Source organism: Salmo trutta, chromosome 17, assembly GCF_901001165.1.
Source record: "Salmo trutta chromosome 17, fSalTru1.1, whole genome shotgun sequence".
Taxonomy (NCBI): domain Eukaryota; kingdom Metazoa; phylum Chordata; class Actinopteri; order Salmoniformes; family Salmonidae; genus Salmo; species Salmo trutta.
The window spans coordinates 52,999,938-53,010,152 of NC_042973.1; the positions used below are offsets into that span (position 1 = coordinate 52,999,938).

General features: G+C 40.9%; 1 protein-coding gene across 8 annotated transcripts in view; it reads left to right on the forward strand.

Moving 5' to 3' along the window:
* Positions 1-10,215, forward strand: part of LOC115152405 (membrane-associated guanylate kinase, WW and PDZ domain-containing protein 2) — a 325,515-nt gene that overhangs the window by 152,842 nt on the left and 162,458 nt on the right. The window lies entirely within an intron of this gene.

Sequence of the window (10,215 nt, forward strand, 5' to 3'; positions counted from 1 at the left end):
CATTTGCACTGAGCTAAAGGGTAGAGCTGCCGCTTTCAGAGTGGGACTAACCCGGAAGCTTATAAAAAATCCCGCTATGCCCTCCGACGAACCATCAAACAGGCAAAGTGTCAATACAGGACTAAGATCGAATCATACTACACCGGCTCCGACGCTCGTCAGATGTGGCAGGGCTTGCAAACTATTGCAGACTACAAAGGGAAGCACAGTCGAGAGCTGCCCAGTGACGTGAGTCTACCAGACGAGCTAAATAACTTCTATGCTCGCTTCGAGGCAAGTAACACTGAAACATGCATGAGAGCATCAGCTGTTCCAGATGACTGTGTGATCACGCCAATGTGAGTAAGACCTTTAAAACAGGTCAACATTCACAAGGCCGCAAGGCCAGACGGATTACCAGGACGTGTACGAGATTGCGCTGACCAATTTGGCAAGTGTCTTCACTGACATTTTCAACCTCTCCCTGTCTGAGTCTGTAATACCAACATGTTTCAAGCAGACCACCATAGTCCCTGTGCCCAAGAATACTAAGGTAACCTGCCTAAATGACTACCGACGCGTAGCACTCACGTATGTAGCCAGGAAATGCTTTGAAAGGCTGGTCATGGCTCACATCAACACCATTATCCCAGAAACCCTATACCCACTCCAATTTGCATACTGCACCAACAGATCCACAGATGATGCAATCTCTATTGCACTACACACAACGGTACAAAATGAACACCTATGAGAGAATGCTATTCATTCACTACAGGTCAGCGTTCAACACCATAGTGCCCTCAAAGCTCATCACTAAACTAAGGATCCTGGGACTAAACACCTCCCTCTGCAACTGGATCCTGGACTTCCTGACAGGCTGCCCCCAGGTGGTAAGGGTATGTAACAACACATCTGCCATGCTGTTCCTCAACACGGGGACCCCTCAGGGGTGCATGCTCAGTCCCCTCCTGTACTCCCTGTTCACTCATGACTGCACGGCCAGGCGCGACTCCAACACCATCGTTAAGTTTGCCGATGACACAACAGTGGTAGGCTTGATCACCGACAATGATGAGACAGCCTATAGAGAGTACGGTCCAGTACATCACCGGTGCCAAGCTTCCTGCCATCCAGGACCTCTATACCAGGAGGTGTCAGGGGAAGGTCCTAAATATTGTCTAAGACTCCAGCCACCCTATTTGTGGACTGTTCTCTGCTACCACATGGCAAGCGGGACCGGAGCGCCAAGTCTAGGTCCAAGAGGCTTCTAAACAGCTTCTACCCCCAAGCCATAAGACTCCTGTACAGCTAGTATTTCTCCCAGTCTCTCTCTGTCTCTATTTCAATCTCTCTCTCTTTGTCTGTTTTATTAATTTCTCTCTTTTTATACCCCTGTCCCTTCTCTCTTTCTGCACCCCCCCATCTCATTCATGTTTTTCACAAGAGTGAGAACAGCGTAAATCTTTGATATGATAACATAAGGTCTCTGATGTGGCCCATTGGTAGATTGGCATTATACATCATTGTATGTTATCCAAAATAGTAAAATATGTTGGTATTACCTCAGGGTCAACTAGTATTTATTTCTCTCTCTCTTGACCTCTCCCCCTCTTTCTCTCTCCTTCTCTCACACTTCTTTAGAGGAAGGACATTTCTTTATTTCTCTCACACTCTCTCTCTCATGTTTTTCAAATCACGAGAGCACCCGACAGAGTAAAGCCTTGATATGATAACATTATTGGCATGCTTTTCATCCGTTTTTTTTCATTCTTACCAAGGATATTGATGAGATTGTCAGCCAAACCAAACACCGGTAAAATAGCAACACGGTTCACATGGGCCCAGGTGAGTGATAGACAGTAGATGAAGCTAATTAAATAAAGTTGTATGACATGAAATAATCAAAGTTAACTGACTTATTTAACTTAAGACAGACAAACAAAGTAATGACAAAATGCACACTACTGTAAACACTCTTACCCTCCCTCTCATCACCTCTCCCTCTCATCATTCTCATTTATATTTCTGTCATGTGTGTTGTGGCTTTCTTTCTTTTTTGTGCAAAGTACAGTACACCAAAGCAAGGTTATAATGTAGTATTAGAAAACTAAAATCAAACTCAACCTACATAAAACGTATAATATTGTTTCCTGTCATTTGTAGGACAGTGTCCCTCAAGAAACAGAGGATATCCGAGTCACATCTCGATTCTCTCCTTTGCTTTGAGACGAGACACTACTGGTGTGTTGGTGGAAGACTTCCTGACACTTCTACGATTACATTCTGCAGGGACAAGTGCAGTTCCAGCATGCAAGTATTTTTTTAGAGAAGCCACTAGCTGGTTTTGTAGATCAACTTGAATGTCATCATTACTGCAAAGTATGTACAAAGTACCTTGGCAATTCACAAACTAAAGAAGAAACACTCACGTGTGTCCTCGTCCGTAACAGTGAAAAACTGTTTAGAGGAAGGACATTTCTTTATCAATGTCCTATTGAAGGATCAACTGAAATATATTCTTGAAAATCAGGGTATGCATGAGCTATGTTTTCGTTCTGATGATAATATTAGACATGTAATGCATGTTATACAATGGGTGGGTCTAATCCTGAATGCTGATTGGTTAACCTCCCTGGGCAAGGTGGGACGTTTGCACCTAGTCAACAGCCAGCGGAATCGTTCGGCGCGAAATACAAATACCTCATAAATGCTATAACTTCAATTTCTCAAACATATGACTATTTTACACCATTTTAAAGACAAGACTCTCGTTAATCTAACCACACTGTACAATTTCACAATAGGCTTTACAACGAAAGCAAAACATTAGATTATGTCAGGAGAGTACCCTGCCAAAAATAATCACACAGCCATTTTCAAAGCATGCATATATGTCACAAAAACCAAAACCACAGCTAAATGCAGCACTAACCTTTGATGAGCTTCATCAGATGACACTCCTAGGACATTATGTTATACAATACATGCATGTTTTGTTCAATCAAGTTCATATTTATATCAAAAACCAGCTTTTTTACATTAGCATGTGATGTTCAGAACTAGCATACCCACCGCAAACTACCGGTGAATTTACTAAATTACTCATGATTAACGTTCACAAAATACATAACAATTATTTTAAGAATTATAGACACAGAACTCCTTTATGCAATCGCGGTGTCCAATTTTAAAATAGCTTTTCGGCGAAAGCACATTTTGCAATATAGAGTAGATAGCCCGGCCGTCACGGCTAGCTAATTTGACACCCACCAAGTTTGGCCCTCACCAAACTCAGATTTACTATTAGAAAAATTGGATTACCTTTGCTGTTCTACGTCAGAATGCACTCCCAGGACTTCTACTTCAACAAGAAATGTTGTTTTGGTTCGAAATAATCCATAGTTATATTGAAATAGCTCCGTTTTGTTCGTGCGTTGAGGTCAGTATCCGAAGGGTGAAGCGCCGGCGCATTTCGTGACAAAAAAATTCAAAATATTCCATTACCGTACTTCGAAGCGACGTTGTATTTGTTCAAACACTGAAAGAAAAAAATGAAGTCCTCTCGTGCATGCGCGCTCCAGTGTCAGTGTTCCCTGCCTGACCACTCACAAACACTCCTGCTGTTTTTCGCCCAGAGACTGCAGAGCTCTCATTCCACTTTCTGGCGCCTTCTTAGAGCCAATGGAAGCCTTAGAAAATGTCACGTTACAGCAGAGATGCTGTATTTTTGATAGAGATGCCCTAGAAGGACAACAAATTGTCAGACAGGGCACTACCTGCATGGAATCTTCTCAGGTTTTGGCCTGTTAACCCACTGTTCCTAGACCCGTCATTGAAAATAAGAGTTTGTTCTTAAAAAAGAGATACGCATGTGCTTTTGTGTGGTTTGGATCCAAAAAGCTATACGACCTGCTATTTCAAGTCTTTTGTGGAGGAATGTGCAACTCTCATTATGTTATGTTTGTGATGCGGTAGCAAGACCAATACTATGCCCAGTATAGTTTGCCTTCACTCTGGGATACAACACACAAATTGAACGTCAAAGGTTTACACATGTTTAGATAAGAAACCGAACGACAGAGATCACCAAACCACTGTGGAGATAAGAGAAATAGTTATGACTGATGGCCAAACTATATTGGGCATAAAGGGCTCATCTGCCATTTTGGGTTTACCTAAGTTTGATTTCATCAATGGAATGGTCCCTGACTACATGCACTGGGTGTTACTTGGAGTGTGCACACAGATGGCCACTTTATGGATTGATTCCAAGAGCTATGCACACTATGGTACATTAAACCCAGATAATTGACATCTTCTGTCTATAAAACCTCCAGATAGTATTGCTTGAGTTCCAAGATCAGTAACTGAAAGCAAAATTCCAGAAAGCCCACAAGTGGCAGCACTGGCTTCTCTACTATAGCTTGCCAGTCCTGAAAGCCATACTCCCACAGATGTATCACTCTCATTGGGCTTTGCTGATAGAGGGAGTAAGCATTCTGTTGGGGTCTGAAATAATTGTAGGGCAGATCGATTACGCCCACAAGGCATTAGTGTGCTTTGTTGGAGGTGTAGCGTCACTGTACGGAGAAGTGCACATTACATTCAATGTTCATTCACTTCTGCCTCTAAGCCAAAGCGTAGTACACTGGGGTCCTTCGTGGGCCCACTCAGCCTTTATGTTTGAGGATTTCAATGAATACCTCATAACACAAGTGAAGAGTAGTAATGCTTTACACAACAAATATGCAAATAGAAATACAGTGGGGCAAAAAAGTATTTAGTCAGCCACCAATTGTGCAAGTTCTCCCACTTAAAAAGATGAGAGAGGCCTGTAATTTTCATCATAGGTACACGTCAACTATGACAGACAAAATAAGAGAAAAAATTCCAGAAAATCACATTATAGGATTTTTCATTAATTTATTTGCAAATTATGGTGGAAATGAAGTATTTGGTCACCTACAAACAAGCAAGATTTCTGGCTCTTACAGACCTGTTACTTCTTCTTTAAGAGGCTCCTCTGTCCTCCACTCGTTACCTGTATTAATGGCACCTGTTTGAACTTGTTATCAGTATAAAAGACACCTGTCCACAACCTCAAACAGTCACACTCCAAACTCCACTATGGCCAAGACCAAAGAGCTGTCAAAGGACACCAGAAACAAAATTGTAGACCTGCAACAGGCTGGAAAGACTGAATCTGCAATAGGTAAGCAGCTTGGTTTGAAGAAATCAACTGTGGGAGCAATTATTAGGAAATGGAAGACATACAAGACCACTGATAATCTCCCTCGATCTGGGGCTCCACGCAAGATCTCACCCCGTGGGGTCAAAATGATCACAAGAACGGTGAGCAAAAATCCCAGAACCACACGGGGGGACCTAGTGAATGACCTGCAGAGAGCTGGGACCAAAGTAACAAAGCCTACCATCAGTAACACACTACGCCGCCAGGGACTCAAATCCTGCAGTGCCAGACGTGTCCCCCTGCTTAAGCCAGTACATGTCCAGGACCATCTGAAGTTTGCTAGAGAGCATATGGATGATCCAGAAGAGGATTGGGAGAATGTCATATGGTCAGATGAAACCAAAATATAACTTTTTGGGAAAAACTCAACTCGTCGTGTTTGGAGGACAAAGAATGCTGAGTTGCATCTAAAGAACACCATACCTACTGTGAAGCATGGGGGTGGAAACATCATGCTTTGGGGCTGTTTTTCTGCAAAGGGACCAGGAAGACTGATCCGTGTAAAGGAAAGAATGAAGGGGGCCATTTATCGTGAGATTTTGAGTGAAAACCTCCTTCCATCAGCAAGGGCATTGAAGATGAAACATGGCTGGGTCTTTCAGCATGACAGTCCCATAGAGTGGCGCTCAATTGCCACAGCGTCATCCAGGTTAGGGTTTGGGCAGGATAGGCCGTCATTGTAAATAAAAATTGACTTGCCTAGTTGAATAAAAGGTAAAATATTATAGTTTTTTTTTCAATCAAGATTAGGAACATTCAACAGATTCCCAAATGGCAGATTTCATGTGTGTCTTAAATGAAAAAATACCTTTACATTACCAAATACATTTATATGGTAAACCTACTCTGAGAGTATGTATTAGGCTGTTTGAGAGTATGTTTGATTCCTAATCAACCCATCCAATGTTAGTAGATCAATAAAGCTACAATACTCTAGCAGTAGTCAAGCTGTTAATCCTGAAAAGCCTTGATAGTGCATAGGTCAAATTAGCTTTTGAATATCCTGTCTTTTTCAGCTTCAGACAAACATCGTTTTTTGTATTAATTTCCTTTTGGGGGGGCTTTCTGATAACACCACATATCCTGTCACCAACCATTATTACTGTGCACTATAACTATTTGAAATGACATAAAACAACATGACTGTCATGGCAGCCTGAAGTGGTTGTTTTTCAAAATGGTACAGCTCCTTAACAGGACTAACAATTACATAACTAGTTTATGAACTAAATAATTATTTAAATATGCAGACATTTGGGGAACCCTGATACACAGTCAAGTTAGTTCAGACAGTATGACCTGGAAAGATAGATGTGTGGCAGAAGAGGTGGGACAGCGAGCCCAAGGGACGGCATTTAAATGCCCTCCAAATAAAGGTCGGTTGACAAAGATTCGAAGGTCAGATTAAAGGAAGAGGTGGTGTTTGCTTGGTTGCACCTAGGAGATTGTACATTGAACTCATCATTACATCTGGTTGGAAAGCTTGTCAATGGTGCATGTACACCTGTAGTGTGTGGTTGATGAAACAGTGTAGCATGTGTTGATGCTACACTGCTACATGTTGTAAGTACCGGTATGTGGAAGAGAGGGAAAGTGGTTCATCCTTTAAAAGTTGCAGCATACTGCAGCACAGCTTGTGTGGTGCCGCAGAATTCTATGGCACATTATTTAAGTGTCAACCACTGGTAACATTAATGCTCGTTATGCTAGTTTGACCACCAGAGGGCATCTTTGAGAATCATTTGATAGCCTTCAATAGTGGCTGTATGAGAGAATTTAAAACTTTTTTTGTACAAACATAGCATATGGGACTGATTTTAAGAAATGTTGCTTAATTAATTTGATTAATATTATGGTGTTTCTACTCCAAGAAAAATTAAAAACCCTGTGGGTTTCCATTAGGATGGAATGGAAAATATGGTGCTGTACAACGTGACGGTCGGGAGTGGGCTACAGTGCTGGGCTATTTAGCTAAATAATCGCCATGTCAGGTTCAATTCCCCGACGGGGAGGAAGGAGTAGGCTATCCTTGTAAATATGAATTTGTTCTTAACTGATTTCCTAGTTGTGATGTATTCACTATTATTCCACAATGTACAAAATAGTAAAAATAAAGAAAAACCCTGGAATGAGTAGGTGTGTCCAAACTTTTGAGGCCATCAAGATGTTTTGGCTAGAGAAATTGACGATACTACAATGCAACAAATACATTGATCATCTCAGCAAGGTTTTCCCGTGGTCGTGGAGCGTGGTGGAAGTGCAACTAAAATGTAGTTTAAATAACCATCTAGATTTTTATTGTCTTTTTTCTAGTTATTTTATTAACGAAAGCATAAAGATGTTGATGAAGAAATACTTGTACCACTATTTTGAGTTAGAAATGTAACACTTCAGAGAATTTAAGCATTGAATACATTGCAGGTAGGGGGATGTTCACACCTACAGTAGCCGGGCTATAAAGAGTCTATTGTCCTGATAATCGGGCAACAAGTGTTTGAAAACCTGTTTTCAAAATGCCACCAGCTGTCCATCACTACTGTAAATAAAAACACAGCATCTTATTTGTATCTCGTTTACATTCTTTATTGTAACCACAATGTCACAAATAATTTGTATCTACCTTTCCAATTACTTTTAGAGTTTGGGATTCATTTAATTAATATTATGGTGTTTATATTCCAAGAAAAACGAAAAACCCTCTGGGTTTCCGTTAGGATGTAACGGAAAATATGGCGCTGTACAACATGATGATCGGAAGTATTTAGCGAAATAATCCCTGTGTCATGAGCAGGCACGCCGGAGACCGGGGTTCCTTGTAGGCTTCTTAACAAACTTGCCTAGTTAAATAAAGGTTACACTAAGAGCATAACATTTCTACACCATCATTTTAGTCTAACCAATACCCAAACAAAGATTCAGTCAAAATAAAAATCTCATTGATTTATCAAGACCAGTCCCCATACTTGTCTCAGACAGCATGAAGCGGTGCTAAAATAGTTGTAGGCTAATGCTTCAAATCCTATTGCTTCTAACTTCAATATGCTCTTTAAATAAATAAGACCTACACCACTTTTAACAGCACATTACTCAACACTAGTGAGACTCATGTCGCCTACGGTAGGTCCTACAGTATATCGAAAAATATGACGTGACTCTCTTCCAATAATTACATATGGAGGATTGGAGGATTCTAAATTAAAAACAAAAACTGCCTCTTGGGTCTCCCGGTGGCTGCCAGCACGGGTAACTGTAGCAACGCATTTTGCATTGCATTGCAATGTGGTGACTGAGCAACTGGGGAGGCCCCATCCACAAAGTATCAAAATACAGAGAGGTGTTGGTAAAGGTATATTGTCCTGCTAATAGCCCATAATGGGCTATTATAATACTGTACATGGTGTACAGGTCAGGATAACCAAAACATGTATTTATTAAAGACTATCAGAAAGAATGTTGGTACTTATTTATTTTCATCCAAAGCAATGAATGAGTGAGTCACTCAGCTTTATGTAGGTGCCGGCTATATGACTGTGCCATCAACTTGATAATATATAACTATATTTTGGAGGTTATTTTGTTTTTAAAAAAAAAACAAACGTGAGCGATTGTAATCTGAATAAAGGCCAAAATAATATTGGTACAGGCCAAAACATTTATTTCTGTTTTTAGAGGGAGAGAAAAGCTGGGCCAATTGTGTGTCGCCTATGGGACTCCCAATTACGGTCGGATGTGATACATAATAATAATAATAATATTTGACTTAGAAATAAATTTGACAATAGAATTCTCCCCCTACCCTCCATCTAGACAAGTCTATTGTCCAGCTACCTGCTAGAACTGCGGGAACGTTTCCCTAGTCAGCTCCATTATTAGTGGAATGGCCCTTAAAGTGTTGCTCTGTGCTACCCAGTGTGGTGGCGTGAGGGTCCACCCCCCCTCCCTCCTCCTCCATTGCCCATCGGCTAAATTTGTCTTCTGTGCGCAGCTCATCGGCCCATCCCGTGCCCCCTGCCCTCATGCTTTGAACCTCGCGTGCTTTCAGTGGATACAGCTGGAGAACTACAAGGCAATCCCATTGTGCGCCACTCGGGAGCCATGAGCAATATATATTGACCTGCTAATAATAGGGTTAATAATATATCTGTGAGAATATAATTCTAAATTAATAATAATAAAAATCGCTTTGTTTAAAAAATAGCAATATTTCGGAGATGATTTTGTTTTCAAATAATATTAAATGAGTGAGAAAAAGGACATTCTTGAACATGGGGTGAGACATTGTTACTAATTTGTAAATAAAGCCAGTTTGTTATTTAGAATTATTTATTTCTGTTTTTAGAGGAAGAGAAATCAAAAACCTACAGTCATCTCATGGGTCTCTCAGGCGCTGTTCAACGTGACCGGTCGGGAGTGGGCTACAGTACTACTGTAAGAGCAAAATTAAATAATAAAAACCTTACTGTAACAACAGTTTTAGTAAGTAATACTGAAGTCGTGCACAATTATCAGTTTCTATTTAGGTTGATGTTGCACATTCATTGTCAGTTAGAGACACAGTAGGACCCAAAAGCATAATCAGTGCTCCAACTCCCCCTTGCGCTGCTCTGGAGCAATGAAGTGGTGACGCAGGATACCGTACTAAACCACAAATTACCTCTAAATCACGGAGCATAATCGCAAAACTTTAGTGGCGCAACCACTGTAGGGTTATTGAGGTTGGACGGGGATGAGGGTGCGGGGTTGGAAAGATTTGGTGGATGGGTGGGGTTTCTTAGATGTTAGTAGGGCTCTTTTTAAATGTTCTTAGTAGTACAGGATTAGGTATGAGGGTTTCATTTTTCATAATGTTTGTTTCTTTATTCATTTAGTCTGTAAGCTGTGATTGACTACACACTCGAGTACAGTAGGTGGCGGCATTATGAGGGAGTGGAATTGTTTCTATTTTTTTTGTTTCCTGTGCTGAGGCAGTGAAGAGAGTAGAG